The sequence below is a fragment of the Schistocerca piceifrons genome, chromosome 7 (genome assembly GCF_021461385.2).
Source record: "Schistocerca piceifrons isolate TAMUIC-IGC-003096 chromosome 7, iqSchPice1.1, whole genome shotgun sequence".
NCBI lineage: Eukaryota > Metazoa > Arthropoda > Insecta > Orthoptera > Acrididae > Schistocerca > Schistocerca piceifrons.
This window is the reverse complement of record NC_060144.1, coordinates 596,384,924-596,412,501: the sequence shown is the minus strand read 5'-3', so window position 1 is coordinate 596,412,501 and position 27,578 is coordinate 596,384,924.

Below are 27,578 nucleotides of genomic sequence, written 5' to 3'. Positions count from 1 at the left end.
TGTTGTCGCCAGTGGTCGGCGGAAGGTGCACGTGCCCGTCGACCTGGGACCAGAACGCAGCGACGCACGGATGCACGCCAAGACCGCAGGATCCTACGCAGTGCCGTAGGGGACCGCACCGCCACTTCCCAGCCAATTTGGGACACTGTTGCTCCTGGGGTATCGGCGAGGACCATTCGCAACCGTCTCCATGAAGCTGGGCTACGGTCCCGCACACCGTTAGGCCGTCTTCCGCTCACGCCCCAACATCGTGCAGCCCGCCTCCAGTGGTGTCGCGACAGGCGTGAATGGAGGGACGAATGGAGACGTGTCGTCTTCAGCGATGAGAGTCGCTTCTGCCTTGGTGCCAATGATGGTCGTATGCGCGTTTGGCGCCGTGCAGGTGAGCGCCACAATCAGGACTGCATACGACCGAGGCACACAGGGCCAACACCCGGCATCATGGTGTGGGGAGCGATCTCCTACACTGGCCGTACACCACCGGTGATCGTCGAGGGGACACTGAATAGTGCACGGTACATCCAAACCGTCATCGAACCCATCGTTCTACCATTCCTAGACCGGCAAGGGAACTTGCTGTTCCAACAGGACAATGCACGTCCGCATGTATCCCGTGCCACCCAACGTGCTCTAGAAGGTGTAATTCACCTACCCTGGCCAGCAAGATCTCCGGATCTGTCCCCCATTGAGCATGTTTGGGACTGGATGAAGCGTCGTCTCACGCGGTCTGTACGTCCAGCACGAACGCTGGTCCAACTGAGGCGCCAGGTGGAAATGGCATGGCAAGCCGTTCCACAGGACTACATCCAGCATCTCTACGATCGTCTCCATGGGAGAATAGCAGCCTGCATTGCTGCGAAAGGTGGATATACACTGTACTAGTGCCGACATTGTGCATGCTCTGTTGCCTGTGTCTATGTGCCTGTGGTTCTGTCAGTGTGATCATGTGATGTATCTGGCCCCAGGAATGTGTCAATAAAGTTTCCCCTTCCTGGGACAATGAATTCACGGTGTTCTTATTTCAATTTCCAGGAGTGTATTTATTTGATATATGTTCATTTGTTTTGTTTACAATAATGTTTTTAATCATGTGTGTTAGAGCCTGTTTATGGTCCGGCCATAGGAATATTTATTTAAATTCAAGTTATTTAAATGTAAATCCAGTATTTCGCATGTGTTTCAATCTGTTTGTGAGTGTGCGTTGGCTTGAAGAAATGGCGGGAACGCTATAGCCAATCACAGCGCTCGTTATTGGGGAGAGTGGATGGAAGTGCCGGCCGGAGTGGCCGTGCGGTTCTAGGCGCTACAGTTTGGAACCGAGCGCCCGCTAAGGGCGCAGGTTCGAATCCTGCCTCGGGCATGGATGTGTGTGATGTCCTTAGGTTAGTTAGGTTTAAGTAGTTCTAAGTTCTAAGGGACTGATGACCTCAGATGTTAAGTCCCATAGTGCTCAGAGCCATTTGAACCGTTTGTATGGAAGTGGGGGAGTGCTGGACAGGACACGGGGGGGGGGGGGGGGGGGAGTGCTGTAGGGGAAGGGGCTACGGCCGGTCACAGGAACCACGTTGGAAGGTGGAGCGGTTTGCGCGTGGTCGCAGGAGACAGAAATATCTCGTAGTGCCGACGTGTGCACTTGTGAGAATTCTGTGGCTCCTGCAGTGAAGACGTAGTATGCGTTTAGAAGTGAATATCTCGCGAGCTGTGTTGTCGTACATAACTAATTACGTGAAGTAGGAATCTACTGTTTCGCTGTTCTTCCACTTATATTTTATTTAATTGCTGGACCTTCGACACCAATAAGTTTTTTATAGGAATAAAGGGCATTCTTAAAGGTACTTCTGCTATAGTACTCATCATTTAGAGTCGTTAAAATAGTTCCTGCAGAATTTATGTAACTGCAATCTTTCATTTATAAATGTCTATGCTAGGTTGAAAGTTCGCAATTGCCAAGTGAAGCGGAACCTTGATCGTTCCTTTGATGTATATGTTCATTTTGTACACTCAGCTTGAAATGCGGCAACTATGTATCCCAGCCCCTAGACAACGAAAAGAAGCCAAAACTTTTAATATTTCAGCTCTGAGTCTGAGGTTACGTAGTTGAGGGCCATCAGCACATCACATCACATTTTTCTGTTTGAGAACCCGCAGGCACCACATCTCAAATGCTTCGATTCTCTTCTGTTCCGGTTTTCCCACAGACCATGTCTCACTGTCATACAATGCTACCCTCCAAAAGTACATTCTTGGAAATTTCTTCCTCAAATTAATGCCTATGCTTGATATTAATAGACTTCTCTTGACCAGGAATGCCCTTCTTGCCAGTGCTCGTCTTACTTACATTCATCTTTGCTCCGTCCGTCATGGATTACTTTTCTGTCTAGGTAGCAGAGTTCCTTAATTTCGTCTGCTTCGTTATCCCCAATTCTGATGTTAAGTTCCTCGCTGTTCTCAGTTCTGCTACTTTTCGTTAATTTCGTCTTCCCTTCAATCCACATTCTGTACTCATGAGATTGTTCATTCCATTCCACGGCTCCTTTAAGTTTTCTTTACTTTCTCTGAGTAAAGAAATTTTATCAGTGAATCTTATCACTTATATCCTTTCACCCTGAGTTCTGATCCGACTCTTGAACTTTTCCTTACATTCCTCATTGTTTCTTTTAAACCGAGGATTTGGTTCTTGGTCTTCCAATCTTATTGTTCCCGCTTAGTTCTGCTACACACTGTGTATTGCCCACATTCCTCTATAGCTTACCACCGCTTTTTCCACGTCGACAAATCGTACGAACGTGTCTTGATCCTTCTTCAGTCTTGTGTCCATTATCAACAGGAACGTCAGAACTGCCTCTCTGGTGCCTTTACCTACGCTACAGAGAGTGATTCAGATGTTGAACTGAGAGCGTACCAGGCCTAGGCAACAGTTGACGAAAGAGCTCGAAATGTCGCTGTCGCCCAGAGGTACAGTTGTAGTCACGAAGGGTGGCAATCGAGTTTAGGCTTGTTCTGTGCACCTACGTCACGCATTCTCCGACAGCCAATTAGCGTTCAATGGCGTTCTGGGAGCTCTGCTGTGAATGTCGTATCCAATGCGAGTTGTTTAGTGAACTTTTATTCCATCTGTGGCGAGTTGTCATCTCTGATGGCGGTGGTAAGCGAAAAATTGTACGGAGTGGTTATAATTAAACTCTTCTATTTAAAACGTTGTAACATGGAAACTAATTACCGCGTGAGTACCAAACTTAGTATCATTAATGTATAGAGTATGGGGTGCACGATATATATGCGTCACAGCGCCACCGTATTGTTGCAACTATGGCCACCAGGTGCGGTGGTCAGTCACCGTGATTCATAGTCTCACACACCTGACTAGTCGCAGTGTCAACATGAGCTCGGACAAGAGCAGAAACTCTGGACTCCAGTAACACTGCAGCCGCACTTCGAGAGTATCGCCGGCTTAAAGGATTGCGGAAGCGTCCCCTTTCTCCACCTGCTGTGCGGAGCATGGTGAAGAAGTTCGAATCAACTGGAGAACTGGCCGTCGTTTCGGGAAGAGGCCGACGACCCGTTGCACCACAGGTGTTGTTGCTACGGCAGACAACGCTGTGCGCAATTCCACACCGTCAGGCAGTGCGTGTGCTGTATCACGACAGCTGAACATCCCGTGGCCCACTGTGCGGAAGGTACTTCGAACCATTCCCAAACGGTATCCGTACAAGATCCGTATCGTACAGCAGCTTGCACCACAGGACGCACGACGACGTGTTGCCCCCTCTCTCCACTCTCTCGCAAGGATGGAAGTTGACGAGGGCTAGCTCTGGACCATCCTATGGACCATCAGAGCTCGTTTACCTCCGACAGGTGAGGTAAACACACAGAAATGCAGAGTGTGGGGATCTTCATCTCCAGTCATTGTGCATGAAGTTGCTCTGCATGGTGAACGAGTGACCATGCAGTGTGGCTTCAGGGCTACGTTCATCATTGGCCCATTCTTTTTTTGAACAGGTTAGCGCTCAAGGACCAAAGAGGCGCAGTGTGACTCGCCAGTGCTACTGCGGTGTGCCTCGCCAGCCAGTCATACCCGCCCGACTGGAGAGAGATGCATTGAACTCGACAGCTTTCTTGCAAAATGGGGGCCACCGCACATCGCTCGTGAAGTTCACCCGCTCCTCCGAAAAACATTTTGAAACGATCGAATTCTCAACTAATCGTTTCCAAATTCTTGGCCGGCACGCTCACCTGATATAACTACTTGTTATTTCTGGTTGTGGGGCTACCTGAAGGACAGGGTTTACCAGGGGAAGATTCACACATGTGCCGGTCTGAAGCGCAGCATATCAAGAGAGGTAGCGAGCATATCTACGGACATGCTTCGTTCTGCTGTGCAGAATGCAGTCCTGCGCCTTCAGACTCTTCTGGAGACTGATGGGCGCCATATTGAGCCCCTTTTGTAGCAGTAATGTTACCGGTATGTAATGGTATGATGTACCGTAACACCACATTAAAAGTGTTTCAATTGAACTGATTCTGGATTATTTCTCTTTCCATGTCCTTGACATTAATGCTACCAAGTTTGGTCCTCTTACGGTAATTAGTTTCCGTGTTAAATAGGGAAACTTTTTTTGTAACGATCCGGTACATAAGCGAGAGACGTAATGTGCGGGACATGCGCTTTCTTCAAGCACAAGTATTTGCGGGTACCAGCGTACCGAAACTGTCGCTAGGAACCGGCAACAATGCAATCGCCATTCGTGCCTTGATCTGCGCGAACTGTCATCATTCGTGAATCGGACAATAGTTGCCACCCATATACTCCTGCATTGTTGACACACAAGTTACTTCATACGTTGTTGATACTAATGGATATGCTATCGTTTGCTGTAAAACAGATATAGAAATTTGGCTGTATATTTTACAAGTCTCATCGACGTCTAGGTCATTAGCGACACAGCACGAACTCGATAAGAATGATTGACGAATCCAGCTGTGGCCTCGTTGGCCCCGAGAAAGTCAGGGAAATCACGAAAAATCTAAATCAGAATGGCGGCACGGTGATTCGAACACTACTCTTCCAAGATATGGATCCAACGTCTGACTGAAAAAGAAAACAAGAGCGCGAAGCCATAAATGTTACATTCGACCAAGCCATCATACAATAATACTGACAAACGTGTTTATTTGCGCTGTTTCCATAAACTGTGCTGTTCTCCCGCGGGACGCGCTGAAAAGCAGTGCTGTTGTCACATTGCCACAGTTCTTGTGTGAAGCATAACAGATCTTTAATTACGTCAAAACACAAAGCGCATTCCGCATTATTCGCTGTTGTTGTTTTGGAAGAAAGGTTCACAACATATGCACTTAATTGCTTGGAATAAATACTGTTTGCTGATTTTGCTTTGCTACAGCAGATGAGCAAACAGCCATAAGTTAAACGCCAATGGATTCGCTGTGTTATTAAGCACAGAGGTATGTGATAAAAACACTCGCACGTAGAACAAATTGCAGGTCGTAAATGACTTATAGTTGCTTCAGACGCCTGCGGGAAACACCAAACAGTACGAAAGTCTCGTCCATCGTGCTCTGATAAAGTGTTATGTTGCTCGGAAAGTTTTTTTAAATTTATTATTATTTTGCAGCCAAACAGGGCACGAAAAGAAATATTTGTTTTAGAAGCAAAAAAAAAAAAAAAATAGAAAATGGAAAAAGGACTGCTTAATATCGATGCATAAGAAAGATGCAAGGATTGATTGTAATAACTATGCATACGTTAGTTTGCGTGATGCTTCTTGAAAATTATGTACCATTAGTTTTATCAATGCATCGAATCTGCAACAGAATGTATCCTTAAAGAATATTCTTTGCCTACCAGGGGAACGTTACCCAGCATGATTGCCTTTCTTGTAACTTTGTTCGTTAAGAAGGTATTACGAACAGCAGTACGTCATTTATCCAGTAATCCATTTCTTCCGCTCAAGACCTCTTCAAAAACATATCACAGTGAACCAGTCAAGTATTCATGGTGTTTTCAAAAATATAACGGAAAATTAATTTCGAGTCCCCTGTAATGTCAATGCAGCGCAGGTCACCGGGGAAGCATAACTCGTACACTTGCTGGAGTTGACAGTAAACAAATGGAAATCCAAGGAAAATGCTTGCCGGTCACTCAATTTACCGTTTTCAGTTGAAGGTTTATGTGAGTGCAGTGTACCCAACAAGGTAAAAATGAGACTCATCTATGCAGAAAGGAATTGGAATAACTGTTGTGGCTTACTACTGGCTTGCATCTCTACTCACCAAAGCACATCTCGGCAAACACGCCCTTATTCCGCTAGTCAAAGACTGTGATGGCTTCAGTAATCGCTCATTTGACACAAAGCAGTCTTGCAATATACTCGCGATTCAGAATACACAGAGGAAAAGGATAATTTTGATAGTCGATAAGAATTTTTCAGCTGGCACCAACGTCGTCATCGCACCCTTCTGTGACAATAACCGGGGATCAATTAAATCTTGTGCTCCTCAGTGAAGACAACTTCATGCCACTGATGCAAGTGCCATTCCAGGTGTTCCCTTGCCAATTTCATCGCGCACCACGATGATGGGAGTTCGTACTGTTGTGTGTAATGCAAACCTAGAGGCCAAATTGATCGTGTGGAGACGGTTGCGTACTGTACGTGTCGGCACAGCCTTCTGAGTTGCCACCAAAACGCCAGATCACAGTTCTGTTGCATTGTGCTCGGTTCACCTATGGCCCATAATTTGCAAGCAGCGGTTATCATCTCGTGTACTTGACCGTCAGAGACCACTGTGAGACAGATAACAAATGTTTTATTAAATTTTCCTCGAGCCATTTGAGTTTCAACATCATCTACGATAACGATAGAAGCTGAAGAACTGAATTAAATTTGCAGTGTGGGTGGGACGGGAGCTCATGTCTCTTTGTTTACAAGGCTGGTGTGCTAGCCGTTACACCACCACAGCATTATCGCACGCAAATGTAAGAGCCAACTGTCTCAAGAAAAAATTAATTATATCAGATTATAGACCACCTGCGCCTGGGGTACAGGCAGGATTTCCCCATTACATCCAACACTGGGCTACTATTCCGATACCGGATAGCCTCGGCAATAGTGACGATCTAAGAAAATAAGCAGAAGATGTGAAATGAAGTTTCTCTTAGGAAGGTCGCTGGACGAGGGTAGTCCGTGGACCTCTGTTAGGAGTAGCACTGCGCTGCTCTAACGGTTAGCCCATCTGCCTAGTAAGCAAGCACACCCAGCTTCAAATCGCTGTCATGTCACAAATTTTAATTCATTTCTTCAGCTTCTATCATTATCGTTTTGTTTTGAGTCTCATGGCAACCACGGAAAGTTCAAATTACGTCGGTCACGTACGTCAACATAACGGAAAAACCCCGTGCTGCCAACACCCCAGTGTAATTAAGTGATAATGAACATACGGTCTAAGATCGAAACGATCTTTCGAATTACACACATTAAAAAATGGCTTGCATCACCTCGGTACCGAGAGTTCCGGAACCTGTACAGAAAATTGGAATAGAGATCAACATAAACATCATTTCCGCCATTTTCACTGTTCATGAAAACTACACATTGCATGTTGTACCAACATACACCGAGACCTTCAGAGGTGGTGGTCGAGGCTGCTGTACACACCGGTACCTCTAATACGCAGTAGCACGTCCTCTTACATTGATGCACGTCGTGGAGTACTATCCACAAGTTCATCAAGGAACTCTTGGTCCAGATTGTCCCACTCCTCAACGGCGATTCGGCGTAGATCCCACAGAGTTATTGGTGGGTCACGTCGTCCATAAACAGTCCTTTTCAATATATCCCAGGCGTATTCGATAGGGTTCATCTCTGGGGAACATGCTGGCCATTCTTGTCGAGCGACGTCATTATCCTGAATGAAGTCACTCACAATATATGCACGACGGGAGAGCGAATTGTCGTCCATGAAGACTAATGCCTCGCGAATATGCTGCCGATATGGTTACACTATCGGTCGCTGGATGGCATTCACGTATCGTACAGCCGGCCGCTGTGGCCGAGCGGTTCTAGGCGCTTCAGTCCAGAATCGCGCTATTGCTACAGTCGCAGGTTCGAATTCTGCCTCGGGCATGGGTGTGTGTGATGTTTTAGGTTAGTTAGGTTTAAGTAGTTCTAAGTCTAGGGGACTGATGACCTCAGATGTTAAGTCCCATAGTGCTTAGAGCCATTTTTGAACGTATCGTACAGCCGTTACGGCGCCTTCCATGACCACCAGTGGCGTACGTCGGCCCCACATAATGCCACCCCAACACAGCAGGGAACCTCCACCTTCCAGCACTCGCTGGACAGTGTGTCTAAGGCGTTCAGCCTGACCGGGTTGCCTCCAAATACGTCTCCAACGATTTTCTGGTTGAAGGCATATGCGACACTCATCGGTGAAGAGAACGTGATGCCAATCCCGAGCGGTCCGTTAGGCATGTACACTCCTGGAAATTGAAATAAGAACACCGTGAATTCATTGTCCCAGGAAGGGGAAACTTTATTGACACATTCCTGGGGTCAGATACATCACATGATCACACTGACAGAACCACAGGCACATAGACACAGGCAACAGAGCATGCACAATGTCGGCACTAGTACAGTGTATATCCACCTTTCGCAGCAATGCAGGCTGCTATTCTCCCATGGAGACGATCGTAGAGATGCTGGATGTAGTCCTGTGGAACGGCTTGCCATGCCATTTCCACCTGGCGCCTCAGTTGGACCAGCGTTCGTGCTGGACGTGAAGACCGCGTGAGACGACGCTTCATCCAGTCCCAAACATGCTCAATGGGGGACAGATCCGGAGATCTTGCTGGCCAGGGTAGGTGAATTACACCTTCTAGAGCACGTTGGGTGGCACGGGATACATGCGGACGTGCATTGTCCTGTTGGAACAGCAAGTTCCCTTGCCGGTCTAGGAATGGTAGAACGATGGGTTCGATGACGGTTTGGATGTACCGTGCACTATTCAGTGTCCCCTCGACGATGTGTTGAGCAATTCGGCGGTACGTCCACCCGGCCTCCAGCATGCCCACTATACGCCCTCGCTCAAAGTCCGTCAACTGCACATACGGTTCACGTCCACGCTGTCGCGGCATGCTACCAGTGTTAAAGACTGCGATGGAGCTCCGTATGCCACGGCAAACTGGCTGACACTGACGGCGGCGGTGCACAAATGCTGCGCAGCTAGCGCCATTCGACGACCAACACCGCGGTTCCTGGCGTGTCCGCTGTGCCGTGCGTGTGATCATTGCTTGTACAGCCCTCTCGCAGTGTCCGGAGCAAGTATGGTGGGTCTGACACACCGGTGTCAATGTGTTCTTTTTTCCATTTCCAGGAGTGTATTTCGTCCCATCTGTACCGCGCTTCATGGTGCCGTGGTTGCAAAGACGGACCTCACCATGGACGTCGGGAGTGAAACTCTGCATCATGCAGCCTATTGCGCACAGGTTGAGTCGTAACAAGACGTCCTGTGGCTCCACGAAAATAATTATTCAACATGGTGGCGTTGCTGTCCAAAAAAATGACTCTGAGCACCATGGGACTTAACTTCTGAGGTAATCGGTCCCCTAGAACTTAGAACTGCTTAAACCTAACTAACCTAAGGACATCACACACATCCCTGCCCGAGGTAGGATTCGGTCGCGCCGTTCCAGACTGTAGTGCCTACAACCGCTCGGCCATCCCGGCCGGCTGTCAGCGTTCCTCCGAGTCATAATCGGTAGGCAGCGGTCATCCGGTGCAGTAGCAGCCCCTGGGCGGCCTGTGCGAGGCATGTCATCGAGAGTTCCTGTCTCTCTGCATCTCCTCCATGTCCGAACAACATCGCTTTGGTTCATTCCGAGACGCCTGGACACTTCCCTTGTTGAGAGCCCTTCCTGGAGCAAAGTAACAATGTGGACGCGATCGAATCGCGGTATTGACAGCCTAGGCATGGGTGAACTACAGACAACACGGGCCGTGTACCTCCTTCCTGGTGGAATGACCGGAAATGATCGGCTGTCGGACCCCCTCCGCCTAATAGGCGTTGCTCATGCGTATTTGTTTACATGTTTTGGGCGGGTTTAGTGACATCTCTGAACAGTCATCGGTGAAGAGCACGTGATGGAAATCCTGAGCGATCCATTCGGCATGTTCTTGGGCCCATCTGTCTGTGATACAATATCCACAGTCAACGTCTATCTTCAGGGGTTCTGGGTACCGGAGTATTTCAAAACGTTTTTTGATGTGTGTTTGTTCACAGACTGAGTAGCGTACACATGCCGCACTCTCCCGTCAACCGTTTGGCACACAGAGCCCTCTACCGAACTGCGCTGGGTAGTGATCCCTGAGTAGTGGATACTGGGAAAGCGCTCCGACAACTGCCGAACTCTACGAGTTGTTTTGGAAATGTTGCAATGGTTCTGATAATTTCCACATAGCGTCTGTTTAATATTGTTTTCAATCATTTGGTGTCTGCTGTGATTAAAGCTTACGTTCAGTGAACATCTGTAGGGTGTTTACATTCTAGTTTTAACTCCCACCTGCCATCTAGTTGCAAGGTTTTAAACGACCTGCAAGCCTCACAGGTGTTGAAAAGATATTAGGGTGTCCTCCAAGAGAATGTATGAGGAACTTTTGACTACTACATGAGACACGAATCACAGCTGCTTTGACTTATTCTGATAAAATTATTGATAAACGTATCAGAAGCAGCAGCAACATTAAGCAATAAGGCCTTGGAATATATGACGTAGGGGTCGGGAGGGAAGATGTAATAGCCCCACAAGCGAATTAGTTGTAATTGTCAAGTGCCAGATGAGTGTCACGATATTAACTGAAAACAGATCGTACTAGAGAAGAGAAAACATCACACCTGTGGTTGGGGTTGAAAGCAGGCTATTCACTGATTCGGAATACAATTCTTCAAAGTGAAGCTTGTGGTGCCTGAAATTTTATAAAATGACTTTAGTTTCCCTGCATATCATCTAGTGGTTACGGCTCATTACCGCCATAATATTGTAGACAGAAGCTGAGGTAGCTGCAAAATCAGTCACTGGTGGCATCAACGACCTAGCCAACAACGAAGTGGAAAACAGCTGTCACCACACTGGGCCAGAGTATCAGCGGAGAAGTCTTGCGGCAGAGGCTCCTGCCACTCAAGATGATGTAGGAGTGATTTCTGATCGAAAGTTTTCTGTAAGGAAACCCTGCATTGACCCCTTTTTCATCTCTTACTAAATTCAGATCGGTTGGGCCCTGGATGTTTCAAGAGCTGACTGCTAAAAATAGTCCTCAGAATCCGCTATTCTTCTTCCGCTAGCTGGTAAAACAATAATGCTCATACCGGCACCTTACACAGGAAAAAGTCCCTTCACTCTTTCTCTAGCTCTCTCTGTGACCAATGAGGCGCTCGTTGTCAGCTCAGCTGAACTTCTCTGTTTATTTAAGTGAGCCAATCCCTGCAGTTCTTATTAACTTTTGTTCTTGTAGACTCAGTATGTCCAGTGGTGTCTCACGTTTTCAAAGTCTCAAAACTGTGGGTCCCTATTCCATTTTCGAGATGTTTATCTGTGGCATTGGGGCTGTCCAATGAACCAGTCAGCTTTCTACATTTGAGCACACTAGTGTCTTCTGCTAAAATGCATTCCTTCTGACTCTGCTCCCAGGTTGTAAAATGTTCTCTCCAGGAGCCCGCATCGCAGAAGATCCTATCTGTATTTGCCCCCAAAGTTACACACCCTGGGGCAGCACTACAAAAGGCTGGGTGGTGAACTATGGTCGACTGTTGACTTGTACAGCTATGGTTTGGTTCAAATGGTTCAAATGGCTCTGAGCACTATGGGACTTAACTTCTGAGATCATCAGTCCCCTAGAACCACTTAAACCTAACCAACTTAAGGACATCACACACATCCAAACCGGCCGCGGTAGCCGTGCGGTTCTAGGCGCTCCAGTCCGGAGCCGCGCTGCTGCTACGGTCGCAGGTTCGAATCCTGCCTCGGGCATGGGTGTGTGTGATGTCCTTAGGTTAGTTAGGTTGAAGTAGTTCTAAGTTCTAGGGGACTGATGACCACAGCAGTTGAGTCCCATAGTGCTCAGAACCATTTGAACCACACATCCAAGACCGAGGCGGGATTCGAACCTGCGACCGTAGCGGTCTCGCAGCTCCAGACTGTAGCACCTAGAACCGCTCGGCCACATCGGTCGGCTATGGTTTGGTCCTGCGCAATGGCTCTAAGGGTGGCGGCTGAAGTTTACCGTCCCTGCACCATCCAGTATACTTTCAACACTCTCTCACGTCTACATGGAATGCAAATCCGTGTCAAGCGTAAATTAAGAGTAAGGTTACATTACTCAGTTACTGACAAACAGTAGTACTGCTGTTCTTCAAATTCCTCGGTATCAATAAACTAACCCGATAAAATGGGTCTCTCTGCTGAATTTGCATACTTTACGTGACTTTTTCCTGAAAAACAGCCACCTAGTACAGTCATTACACGTTGTTTGGATACATTACGGAGCTTATCAAAATTTCCTGATTTTGAGATTTTTGTTAGAAAATTTCGTTCTTTTTTGTTTTCATTCATTTCGTGCCTTTTGCGAACTGAAACTTACGTTCAGCGAACATACATGTAGTGCTGACATTTTCGTGTTTTTTACATCTGGCTGTCGCCTAGAAGTCAGCTATTAAAATTCCTACACCACGAAGATGACGTGCTACAGACGCGAAATTTAACCGAAATGAATAAGATGCTGTGATATGCAAATGATTAGCTTCTCAGAGCATTCACACAAATTTGGCGCCAGTCGCGATACCTACAACGTGCTGACATGAGGAAAGTTTCCAACCGATTTCTCATACACAAACAGCAGGTGACCGGCGTTGCCTGGTGAAACGTTGTTGTGATGCCTCGTGTAAGGAGGAGAAATGCGTACCATCACGTTTCTGACTTGAATAAAGGTCGGACTGTAGCCTATCGTGATTGCGGTTTATCGTATCCTGACATTGCTACTCGCGATGGTCGAGATCCAATTACTGTTAGCTGAATATGGAATCGGTGGAGTCAGGAGGGTAATACGGAACGCCGTGCTGGATCCCAACGGCCTCGTATCACTACTAGTATAGATGACAGGTATCTTATCCGCATGGCTGTAACGGATCGTGCAGCCACGTCTCGATCCCTGAGTTAACAGATGGGGACGTTTGCAAGACAACAACCATCTGCACGAACAGTTCGACGACGTTTGCAGCAGCATGAACTATCAGCTCGGAGACCGTGGCTGCGGTTACGCTTGACGCTGCATCACAGACAGGAGCGCCTGTGATGGTGTACTCAACGACGAACCTGAGTGCACGAATGGCAAAACGTCATTTTTGCGGATGAACCCAGGTTCTGTTTACAACATCATGATGGTCACATCCGTGTTTGGCGACATCGCGATGAACGCACATTGGAAGCGTGTATTCGTCATCGCCATACTGGCGTATCACCCGGTGTGATGGTGTAGGGTGCCATTGGTTACACGTCTCGGTCACCTCTTGTTCGCATTGACGGCACTTTGAACAGTGGACGTTACATTTCAAATGTGTTACGATCCGTGGCTCTCCCCTCATTCGATTCCTGAAAAACCCTACATTTCAGCAGGATAATGCACGACCACATGTTTCATGTCCTGTATGGGCCTTTCTGGATACAGAAAATGTTCGACTGCTACCCTGGTCAGCACGTTCTCCAGATCTCTCACCAATTGAAAACGTCTGGTCAATGGTGGCCGAGGAACTGGCTCGTCACAATACGCGAGTCACTCCTCTTGATGAACTGTGGTATCGTGTTGAAGCTACTTGGTCAGCTGTACCTGTACACGCCATCCAAGCTCTGCTTGACTCAATGCCCAGGCGCATCGAGGCCGTTATTACGGCCAGAGGTGGTTGTTCTGGGTACTGATTTCTCAGGATCTATGCACCCAAATTGCGTGAAAATGTAATCACATGTCAGTTCTAGTATAATATATTTGTCCAATGAATACCAGTTTATCATCTGCATTTCTTCTTGGTGTAGCAATTTTAAGGCCCAGTAGTTTAGTTAAGTTTTTACTAATTATTGCTTTATTACTGTTTGAGTGTGTGTTGGTGATTTTTTGTTAACTGTAAAGGTAGCGTCATGTATAACTATAAACTGGATGCTGCTGTAGGTTCGTTAGTATGGGAAACACATCTCAGGACACTGGGCTGATGTTTCAGTGGGATGATTGTAGTGGGGAAGTCCGAAAAGTGTCAGATAAGGCTCTCCCAAGACGTTGTAGTTATGCAGTCGAGACCAGAAAATTGTGGAACAGGGAAGAATGATTTGCAGCCTTCAGGAAGAATCAGAAATGGCTTAGTTTCAATTAGATAGGCTGAAGGAGGGAGGAGGTAACAAGCAATAGGAAAAAGCAGAAATCCTCAGAAATAGCATTTCAGATACTGGTTAGCAATCAGTTTACCCTGTTGCCTGAAACAGAAGAGCCTAACCAGATTTTGAGCAACGTACATTGCAGCAGACTCGAAGGAAGAACTTTAAGGCTAGGACGGTACAGTAATCAGATAGAAAGAAAAGTGTGTTCCTCATAGGTAGCAGTGACAGGGGGGCTGTAGGCCAAATACCACAGGAAAAGCTACGTGTAGAATACCAAGTTCCAAGCATCTTGAAACCTACTGCTAAGCTTATACAGATGACAGAGAACATAGGGGTTTTGCGCAGGGATTTGGATGAAGACAACTAGGTATTTACACCAGGAGAATCTGGAAACAGCCTTTCTAACAACTTTAAATATACGGTTAAAGATGACCTAGAGAAAACAGAAGTATCAATAGCACACAATGGTGTGTGGTTTGTGGAGGTTTTACACTGACATAAGCGGTCCTGGGTTAACAAAGCTGTTAGCGATGTAAACAATGAGCTGAGTGGACTGATTTCGACTGAAACGAAGTCTCGTTCTGTGCCGTGCCTGTTGTGCAATTTGGAGATGGGAATACACAAAGAATGGTCTGGAATAGGATTGGGAACCACAGATTAGCTGGTCAACTTGCAGAAAGTGTAATGTGGTGGCACAGTCACACAAGACTGGAGCCAGGAGGGCACATTTGTTTAGGTTACAAACAGGGAGTCTTTGAAGAGATTGGAGCAGAACAGGATCAAAATATATTCAAGAGTTTCCACAAAAATAGAAAGAAACATACTTTCATCAGAACTACAAGAGAATATATTATAAATGCCATTATATAAAACTTTAAGCAACTACAAGTAGCACCAACATCCTTCTCCAAAATTAATAGAATTCTAGAAATTCTAAAAAAAAAAGTAAAGCTCTTATGATGTTGATGGGACTTCAGACTGAGTACTGAACAGTTGTTCTAACTTAATGAGCAATGTCCTTAGTGATTATGTAATGCATCAGTGGCATGGGTAATTTTCCAGACACATTAAAATATGAAATTGTTAAACCTCTTTATAAGAAGCTGGTAAGAAAGTCTTAAAATAATTATTGTCCTGTCTCCTTACTGAACCTGCGCAGACAGTCACGCATGTTAAAGCAATACTTACAATATGGGGAGGTGTGCTGGCGCCTGATCGAATCTGCCGGATGGATTAATGACAGAAGTCGGTGTGTTAACCAGCTTGAATGAGGTTTTTAGATGGTTTCCGACATCTCACTAGGTGAAAAGCAGGCTGAGAAGTCCAACCTCAGTTACACAGTTCACAACTAAAGGTGACTCACTTTCACATGAACCAAACACTACACACAGACAGTTGTGCTACAATTATTCCATCCCATGTGGTAGTGGGGTGCCGATAGGAAGAGCACTACCTACCCTTTAAATTAATCATGCTGGCCCTGCACTGATGCAGGACAAAGGAATAAGAAAAAGAAGAAGAATCTCTTTCCTGACTTCTTTTTCAAAATATTCCTAAAAGTAATGTACTCAAGAGTAGTCTCACATATAAGTAGACAGAAGTTACTTAGCATGTCACAGTTTGGATTCCAGAAGGGTTGCTTTACTGAGAATGCTATTCATATATTCACTCGTCAAATAGTGGAGACCTTAAATAGTAAAATGTTGCCAGTTGGTATTTTTTGTGATCTTTCCATATTGTTTGGATCATTTCACACTCTTTGAAAAACCTAATTTTATGGGATGATTGGTTTACACACAACTGTATTGAATTATAAATAACAAATAGAATTCAAAAAGTTGTACTAAATAATTCAAACAATGTTTGAGAGGTAGAAAATTTTAGTAGCTGGGGAGGAATCACAAATGGAGTCCCACAGTGTTAAATTTTGGGTCCACTCCTATTAGTTATATATGTTAATGACTTTCCACTTAACATTCAACAAGGTTAATTGGTACTTTTTGCAGACATAACTATCTTATGTGTAATTAGCTGGTTATTCTGAAACACTGCTGTTTCTATATTATTGATAAATATGCTGATAACTCAGAGAGGCAATTGCCCACTGCAAAACCTTGCTTCTGTTGGTACTTTCTCACCAAATTCATAGTAATTACAACTCAGCCTAAATTCTAACAGTTCAAAAAATTTTATCTGTTCATCCTTTCCCATGGTGCCATTGCATATTAAATTTCTTCTTATTATTTTTAAAGACTCTTCTATTAATACATTAGTACATGGGTTTACTATGTCAAACAACACTAGTAACATATCACCAATGATCAACAGATCTTTAGCTTCATTCCCAAAAGCTATAGCTTCATTCTCAAAAGCTATATTACTTGGTATTCTTTGGTTAACTGGAAATCTGACAGAGCTTCATACTTTTTTTACACAAGAACTATTTATTTCTGCCATTGGAGTCTCTCTTTCATCAATAATAATACAGATACTTTTGCTTTCTTTGTAGAGTTTTATTAAGGCATTGACTGGAGAGGGTCTGGGACTCATGCTAATCAATCATCATTTCTCAAGTGGAAGTAACGAAAATTGCAGGCTATCAATCGTTCTCATAGTGGTGGCTTGAAATGGTTTGTGTGGGTCTCTACCAACTTTTACAATATCATTCTCTACAAAAGACTTTATTACTTTTGTAATCATCTTCTATAACCATGACCAGAGAGCTAACTACAACAGCTCTTATTGCTACTGCTTTGTCTTTTATAAAATTGTGATTAAGGCTAACTGTAAGTTTACTATTCTTCTGTATTTCATTACTGTGTGTTTTTGTGTTCCTTCTGTAATCAGTTTGTGAGCCTTAACTACTATTTCTGCTTTCTTCAACATGTATCATTTTCATTTACCATTTTTGTCAGAGCTATCATATTGGCTATGTTACTTTCTATTATTGCTACAGTGCAAATATGTTTCATACCTTTCTGTAACATAGTCTCTACCTCTTTAGATAATTCTATACTAGAAAAATTTTCAAACATAGTAGCAAAACAGTAAGTTTGTCTAGTGTTGGTGTCCAGCATTTCCTTGTATTCATCATCACTGCCCAACCTATTAATTTTATTACTATGTGTCTTATATCAAGTAATATTTACACTGTGAAGCAAAAACATTATTATAGCCATATCATGAATGTATCATTATGGCCATATTATGAAAAAGTTAGTGAACAGTTTCCATGCACAGTACAAAATAGCATTCCAAATAGCAGGTCAACTGAGGTTTAAACTAGGACATAAAGAGTGAAAAATGTATTATACATCTGGTGTGTATAGATTACCATATGGAACAGGTAATCGTTTTTGTACAAGCCAAACTGGTCAGAATTTTATAACTAGACACAAGGAACATATCAGCCCAAATAACAAAACTGTTTTTGGCCATGATTTGTGAATTAAATGAAAATTCTACATGTAATACCTAAAGGAATGAAGTTAGATATATTGAGGGTTGAATAACACTTAGGCGGTTTTTTGTTATGCTGATTTTTATTTGTATGAACTAATTTTCTACTTATTATGGCCATCTTCAGGTAACTACTAGCTATTGTTTACAAGAAGCTTGTTTTCTTATGAACCAAACATTGTTGTTGTTGTTGTGGTCTTCAGTCCTGAGACTGGTTTGATGCGACCAAACATTCTGCAATAATATATAACGCAGTTAGATATGATCTCTAATTGTGGTATTGGCTTTGGAATTGTCAAACGGGTCTTTTAACTTTTTGTTCTGTGAAACTATTCTTTAACATAAAAAGTCACATTTTATGGTTTGTCAGTACCATGTATGACAACAGTTAGAATTATTTAGAATACACATTATTACAAATTTACAATTTTTTGGTATTTGTTATGGACAGTTGCACTGGACATTAATTGTTGGTTGTACAACAGCGATGTTTTCTTTGGTAGTTACATTTTGCTATTAGAAAATTATGCATTAATATATACCAAATATTACATTGTTACAGTTGAGTTACAGTTAGGAATGTAAACACATAAGAGATATTACATTATATTGGGGTGTCAATTTGTTTACTATTGGGACACTTTGTGGTTAGTAGCAGGTTTACTTTATTGTGTAAAGCTTAAGAGTGGTGATGTGCTCAGTCGCAATTGGTCATTTAGGACCAGCTGGGGATTTAGGGCTAAGTGTTTGTTAATTTCAAGTGCTGTTAGTAGCCTGAGTTTTCTGCCTTTGTTGACTATATGTAGCACTTCTGTGTGTGTTAGATATTTGTGTCCCTCTTTGAGGACATGTTCAGCGAAGGTGGAGTCTGATTTATTCAGTCGCTAGCTGCATTCATGTTCAGTCAGCCTTGTTGATATGGCCTGGCCCATTTGACCACTGCAGTCAGTACAGATTATTTTGTAGGCCCACTGTTGCTTAGTTTATCTGTTTTGTGCCTGCTGTTGAATAGGAGATTAGCTGTAGTACCTCTTACATAAAATGATGTTTTATAGTTTTGGGCTTTCAGTGTTTTGGCTAGTTTGTCTGATAGCTTACCTATATGTGGTATAGTACACCAGCTGGTTTTTGGTGTAGTTGTTATTGCAGAGGGGGCATAAATGTAGGGCAAGATTTTCCTTCTTTGTTTCTTATGCTACTAACCACAAAGTGTCCCAATAGTAAACATATTGACACCCCAATATAATGTAATATCCCTTATGTGTTTACATTCCTAACTGTAATTCAACTGTAACAATGTAATATTTGGTATATATTAATGCACAATTTTCTAATAACAAAATGTAACTACCAAAGAAAACAACTCTGTTGTACAACCAACAATTAATGTCCATTGCAACTGTTCACAACAAATACCAAAAAATTGTAAATTTGTAATAATGTGTATTCAAATAATTCTAATTGTAGTCATACATGGTACAGACAAACCATAAAATGTGATTTTTTTATGTTAAAGAAGAGTTTTACAGAAGAAAAAGTCAAAATACCGGTTTGACAATTTCAAAGACGATACCACAACTAAAGGTCGCATCTAAGTGCATTGTATCTTAGTCCAGAATGTTTGGTTCGGAAGAAAACAAGTTCCTTGTAAACAATAGCCAGCAATTATCTAAAGATGGCCTAATAAGCCATCTCCGGATCTGAACACATGCGACTCTTTTTTGCGGGGCTATATTAAAGACAAGGCATACAGCAATAACCCAAAAACTACTGCTGAGCTGAAACCAGCCATTCAGGAGGTCATCGACAGCATCGATGTTCTGATACTTCAGCGGGTCACGCAGAATTTCTGTTAATCGTCTGCGCCACAGCATCGTCAATGATGACAGGCATATCGAACATGTAATAACCAAATATCTGTAGTGACTTTTACATGTTGAATAAAGTGTGGACACGCCACATTTTGTATCTAATTTACGTTCTTTTCATGTAGTTCAATAATTGTCACCCTGTAAACACTGGTGTAATGTTGATCAGTACTCTGTCGTCAGTCACCAATAAAAATATCTACAGTTATACCCCTAACTCTCTGAATATAACAAATAACAGATGGTGCAAGTGCTACTCTATGATGGAGAGGTTGGGTCAAGAGAGGAGTTTGTGGCGGGCTGCGTCGAGCCCTCCAGAAGACAGATGACAAGGAAAGGTCACTTAATATTGGTCACCCTCTGGTAAGCAAGAGGCAGACGCGCCACGCCGCCGGCAGTTTCAGTCTCAGCAGTTCTCACAGTTACCGCTCGACGCCCGAAGGCTGTGCTAACGGGAGACACGGCAGAACCAGCAGGAACGCTGACGTCACGCGTCGGCACACACTCTGCTCTGCGCTTTGCTTGCTGACGGACGACGTGGCGCGTATGTGTTCCGAAACGCGACTCTGGGCTCCGCGTCTGACAGCGCCATCCACATGTTTGCAGATGCCGTCTGCCGGTAAACACGCCGGGCCCACTTACCTCGAGCGCCCGACAAAGTCGGCCACCTTCTCGCCTTCGTTAGCGTCCCAGCAAGTGTCGCAGCTTGACTGCCGACCGCTCGGCGTTTTTCCCCTGTAATGTGCGTTCTTAGCGGGCCTTCCCAATTATTCAGCCATTCGAAAGTGAATTAAACTGTCCGAAAAAAAATGGAGAGACGATGAGGAACAGGTTGACAGGAGGTCCTATACAAAAAATGTTTCGGTCTTCAGTTCGAAGACTACTTTTTGCGGCTGCCCTTGCTAAACTATCCTGCGCAAGTCTCTTTATGTTAGAAGAATTAGTGCATCCTATAACTGCTTGAACCTGCTCACTGTAGTCAAGTCTTGTTCTCCCACTACAATTTTGACCGCACACTTTTCCCGCCATTATCAAACTGATAGGAAGTGAGGTGGCGCAGTGATTACCACATTGGACTCGCATTCGGGAGGACGACAGTTCAGACCCGCGTCCGGCCATCCTGATTTAGGATATCCGTGATTTTGGTAAATCGCTTCAGGCAAATGCCGGGATGGTTCCTTTGAAAAGGGCACGGCCGATTTCCTTTTCCATCCTTCCCTAATACGACGGGACCGATGACCTCGCTGTTTGGTCCCCTCTCGCCAAATCCACCAACCGACCAACAAAATCCTTCATGCTCCAGGAGACCAGCTTTCGATGTGAATCACCAGGGTATTCGTCACTGCTGTCTTCAACAGACGTAATTTAACCGTGTCGAGAGAGCACCAAAATCTAACCTTTTTCTGTTTCAGTGCCGCCACTGTTGTAATCGAAACAGTAGCGAAAATACAATGCTAGGAAAAAAATGCAAAATCATCAAGGACAAGACCATGTAACTGACAAGCAATAGAACAGATAGTTCATCGTTGTAGGCGTATATGATACCAAATTCATACCAAATGAAACAAACATGTACCACTAAAGGGTACCCAAACAGTAGCAATAATGCACAGCCTACACCCATCTGGGGAAAAAGTAGGCTTATACTCACGAATGCCGCAGTGGCAACACCGCTTCCCGTCAGATCACTGAAGTTAAGTGCTGCCGAGAGCTGTTGGCAAGCGGGGTGCACTCAGCCCTTGTCACGCAAACTCAGGAGCTACTCCGTTGAGAAGTAGCGGCTCCGGTCTCGTAAACTGACGTAAGGCCGGGAGAGCGGTGTGCTGACCACACGCCCCTTCATATCCTCATCCAGTGACGCCTGTGGGCTGAGGATGACACGGCGGCCGGTCGGTACCGTTGGGCCTTCCAAGGCCTGTTCGGGCGGAGTTTATCCAGGTATGCAAGCGATGGATTTTTCCAAGCACCTTTCGTCTTTTGTTACAATTAGTCAGTGTTTCTTGCAGGCTCTGCAGAAAGAGCGAGCTCCCATTTGACTAAGTCCTATACGTGTTCAGCCGGCGAGGTCTCTGATGATCTTGCTCACCAGGACACTTGCTGTACACCATGAAGCGCACACTGCGTCGCAGCAGACGTACCTACACGTGCGACGCCCTGCTGAGAAACCTCAGCACCTTCCTGTCGAAGAAATAAAACCCTGTGCACTTCCACAAGCTGCGACACTGTCGCGAATAAAACAGTGATCCGTATATACAATAAGTTTCCTTTTATTTACGTCTATGGTCACAAACTTTTTGTTAACAGATTACCGGTTTCGCTCTATAATGACCATCATCAGATCTGTTTTATAAAAACGAAGTCCTAATGTACAGCAGCCTGTGAGGTGTAGCGGGAACTGCATACTTTGCCCTACAGAACACCAAATGTGACAGCGAGTAGTAACTGATGGCCTCCCACACTACGAACCCTGACCCGAGACCTTGATTATAATGGGCGATAGTATCTCGGAATACGCCGCTCACTACCCTCATACATGCACATGTCCATCACACGCGTACACAAAGAACCTGCTCTCATTCCACCCTCCAGTTTACTCTTTCGTGTCACCAGAGTAGCCGAATTTGGCGGTGGAAACCTGGCCAGAGGCACACGTGATCTTAGTCCTCTTGCAAGCAGACGATCCTCAATGGTCATTGTTGATATACCATGTCCAACATTTGCCCAGACTTCTTCTCTGCATGATATTCGCCCGGACACTGCTGCTCTCACAATGTGTCGATCTTGGTACGCGCGTGTACTGAGGAGACGTTCAGAACCTGGCCTACAAGTGTGCGAATGTTCCACAGACCAATACTGAAAGCAGTGACACATTTACATTGTGCCCAACATGTGCAGCAACCCATCGATACTTCCATCCAGATTCCCACAGGCCAACAATGCGACCCTGTTTAAAAGTCTGAATGTGTTCAACTAGAGAACGTACGCGTCGGCAGGGGCATGGTTATACCATAGCATGCATGTTGCATACACCGTTCTCTAACCCCAGTACTGTTAATGCCTGCAGAGTAAAAACAGAGAGCGCCCAGATAACCGTGACAAAGGGACCACAAATACTACACCCGTTAGCACGCGCAAACTATACCCTGGTGCCACTAAACACAGTCATTGAGAGAGCTGATTTTTTTTTCAGCAATGTTCTTAGTGTCAGGAAGATATGAAGGCTAACCGTAACTCCTCTAACAAGGAAACTGCCCATCGCACCCCCCTCCAATTTGGTCCAGTGGATATCTAGTCAAAAACTGAACACGAATAAAACATGAAAACAGGAAGAAGGTGCACTGAACTGTAAAAAAAGCGAAATCTACACAGTGAACGGTCCGAACTCAAGATCTAGAACATCGAGCAAACTTAAATAGCCACGGCGGCCTGGTTTGGTGGTCATGGTCTTGAAATGCTAAAGGTAAAATCCGTGTTCAAATCTCTCTCATACCAATTTTTTCACAAAATTATGAACTACTCGGCCGCTCATTGACGTCTCCGTTCTCTGTTTCCAAATTTGTGTCTGTGCTGTGATGTAATGTCCGTTTGCAACAGTGAAGTATAAGGCAGGGACCCCCAGGTGTATGTACCAACTACTCGTATTTGTTCCACATAAGTACCACATGTTATGAATCGTGCATTCCGTTTTGGAAGTTTCGACTTTTGAATTCTTTTGTTGTAACATAGTTCACAACGTTCGTTTCTGTGAAAGGTGTATGCGGTATCTCGCCTACTATCACTATTCATCACTTTCACTTGCGAGGGTAATATGTTCTTACCACATGACTCACGTTCAATAACCAGTGCATGGTATGACAATTGCCAAGACAACAGAACAGAAAAGTATTTCTGTCACTGATAATTCAGATATGTGTACAGTGTTTAACAATCATTTTCTGAGCGTTGCTGGTGAATTAAATAAAAATTTTGTTTCTACAGGGAATCATATAACATTTTAGGCAAATGCCTTTCCGAGGTTTATGTCTGAAATACTCCTCTGTTATATAGACAAGGGGGAGATTGAGTCAATAATTAAACCACTGAAGACTAAGGACACTCATGGATGAGATGGAGTGCCTAGCAGAACATGTGCCAAACATGTTACCCCTGTGTTTAGCCAGATTTGTAACTTTTCCTTCAGGAATGGTCAGTTTCCTGAACGATTAAAGTACTCAGTAGTAAAGCCGCTTTATAAAAGGGAGAAAGGAATAATGTAGACAATTTTACATCTATTTCAATTCCATCAGTGTGTAGGGAAGCAGCCTACTCACGGCGTATAAATTTCACATGAGTCTTTCCATTGTGTGCCAGCCTAGTCCGCTGTAACTAGCTCTGACGTCATAAATGTTGCGCAATACTTTAAAAATCAAGTAAATAACCTGAAACGGTTCTAGCATGTCAGGAGTAATACTAAATCAATATGTGTTGAATGTCAGTCCAATAACTTTAACCATTTTCGAAATTTGGACGTTTTTCTGTAAAAATCATTGGCGCAACAGAAAAGAGCTAGAAACTTAAAAATTTATATTTGGAGTCCTTTTTCATAATAATTTAGTAGAAACAGTATTTTGGATCTCACAAATCAAAATTTTTTGTTGAAATTCATGATTTTCTGGTTTTTGTCTTAGAAATTAAGGAAGCAAGATAGATTAAGTAGGCTAATAAATAAGGCTAGGATGTTTAAATTTAAGTAGAAGGGAGATCCGCTTTAATCATAAAGATGTGAGAAATTTCAACTGAATGACTATAAAACTATAGCGATAGCGTATCTCCAAAGGGCAAGTTCAGAGCTCGTCTAATGCGTGTAGTGTAATTAAATTAATTCTCTCGTCCAAAATAATTGACTTAGCCACGTCAGACTTTTATTATGATTACTTACCTGTGTGCTGATTGCACATTGAAATTGAGAGCTTCATCGGCCATCAGCAAAGGAAGCAATGATTTATTCAATAACTTGAAGTGGTGCATTACTAGCCCAGCGGCTAGTCGGGAGAGCCGATTTGATCAGGCGTTCCCTTAGCCGTCCGCACCGCGGCTTTATATATAAGAATGCTGCGCGAGGAAGGAAGGCCCCAGTTCTCTCCAGACACTGATGTGCGCACCATCTGTGCCAGGAGTCGCGTCACGTCGGCATCATTGCTATAAACAGCCTCGGATGCCATAATAAATTATCCGGGATACGCGTAACCATGAAATCATTTTCGAGTGAAGTGTTAATTCTGGGATGACTTTAATGAATCTATCTTCAGTTTGCGTATGTCGTATTTTCACGTGCCGCCGCAGGACAGACATTCTACCATTATTTAGCGTGGCGTTTGATGAACATTATCATCAAATTATGGCGAGGATTCACTTAAACATTTAATTTGGACAGTTATAGTTGCATCAGCGCATTAGACTCTGAACTGCTCTGTTAGTTGCATTGTGTGGATTTTTTTGGTCTGTGATTTTCAGAATATACTGAACAATTTTTAGAAAATCGTTTTTGATTATGAATCACAGACAATCTCCTAATTCCTCAGAGCTATAAGCTGTAGCTATAAGTGTATTTCTCAGATGAAGTGGGCACTAGGAATTCTAATTACAGGCTTCACGTTTTGCTAATCACTTTCTGGTTGCCAATATTGTAGTTAGAGAGCCAGTGTTGAGAACGGCAAAAGACAGCATTAAATAAATAAATAATAGGAACATTTAAATAACAATAATTCCACCCGCCACCCCACAATTGGTTAATCGGCTGGGAAATGCATCTTTTCTACATTACAAAACATTTTATATAAAACATAAAATTCCACACCCCGCCCCACAAATGGTGCATCGGCCGGGAATACAAACTGAGTAAAAGTGAAAGTGATTTTTAAATATTCAGATTCGGGAGTGAAATGCGACGCGGAATTGAGTGATAGAACAGTGATAGTGTTACGTGTGTATGTGGACGACGCAATTGGATTAACAACGCATCTGGATTGACGGAGGTGGCACTGAGTCTAGCGGCGCTGCCGGCATCGCGAGAAGCCAGTTTCGCTGCACCGCAGTCATCCCGCCGGAGCAACCGAAGCCGTGCCTGCAGTTGCCGGCTACGCATACACACAACAGCCGTCGGAGTGCCGTCTGCAGTTCAACGCGCTGCGTCGCATCAATAATCCTGGTACGCCGCGCCGGCAACGCCATACGTCGTGCAGAAGGAACTAAGTTAAGTGAAAAGCTGTTAAAAATTTTACTAACCTGCACTAAAAGACTGACGGAAATGGAACTGCCAGAAGAAACTGAGGTTAAAGTTAAAATCAGAACCTATGTCTCTTGAGGGAACTGTAAATCCAGACAATGGTTCAAGTGTAAATATGCATGAAAATAGTAATGTTAAAGTGAAATATGAAGTATTGTCTCCCGACAGTAGTGTGAAAAGGGGCAATGATTCAATAATAGAGACCCCTGTAGTAAAGCAGAAATCAGAAATTGTTAATTCATTGGATGATAGTTTCTCTGATGAATTCAAAATGAGACAGTCATCAGAGATGGTAGAGTTTAAGAAGGAGAAGTTAGGTATGACTGATCAATCAGAAGTTTCATTTAGTTCTGATGATTCGGGTGTTGGAGCTAGTTTTTCGTCACCTGAGTGTGATAAAAAGCCAGCTAGTGAGGAACCCAAAGATACTGAGGCTATGGATTTAAATGTAATATTACAAGCAATAGCTGCCAGTAATGCTAGAATGACAGCTGAGTTAAAATTGAATATAATTGAGGTAAATAACAGGATTGTGGCCAGCCAGACCAATTTTAATAAACGGTTTGAGGCAATGGACAATAAATTAGAATCCAATAAAGCTGAATTAGAAACTTCCTTCAAGGCTAGTTGCAATAAGTTGAAAGAGGATCTGGACAGTTTGAATTATAAAATTGATTACAAGCATGAGGATATTAAGAAAAAGGTTGCTCAACAATTTTCTGAAATGTATAAAACAGTAAAATCCGAAGGTGCTGAGGTTCGCAAAGACTTCCAAATGGAAGATGCGAAGCTGGAGCACAAGTTAACAGAAAAGATCGAGGCGGAATCTGAACTGTGCTCAGATAGGTTTAAAGATGTTAATATAAAAGTAAACATATGTCAAGCAGAAGTAGACGCAATCAAAACTGATACTACTCATATTGTGCAAAGAGTAGATAATGTTGAAATGAAAGTAGAAAATATTAGTACTAACATTGCTAACATTGAGTGTAAAGTAGCTTCAGTAACTTCTGGTAATGGTAGTATACAACAAATTGTAGCTGCAAACGCCGCTTTTATCGGGTGTCGGCAGTGCTTGCGGTTAGATCCAGATAAAAATATCCACCCGCTAGATTTCTGGAACGATTTTGAAGATGTGATTCCACCAACTTGGTCTGAACGAGAGAAAATCTCATTTATTAGAAGCCATTTAGCAGGTGACGCCATGCGTTGGTCAGCTGATGTTATGTTGAAGTGTAAAACATTAGCAGAATTTAAAACAGCTTTCATTAATGAGTATTGGTCTAGTAATAAGCAAAATGAAGTGTTGAGAGAATTTTGGAGTGGAAAACGCTTCAATGCAGGCAAGGAATCTATTAAAGAGTTTGCTAGGTCATGGATCTCACGTTTGTCACATTTGGCCGAAAAGCTAAAACCTGAAATGATGATACTAGGTCTTGAAGCCAAACTGCCATGGTATTGGCAAACTAGAATTATATCTGCCCCTAGAGACAATCTGGATCGTTTCATTGAATATTTGGAACGTGTAGAGCGTGTGGCTGCGAATGAGGAGCAA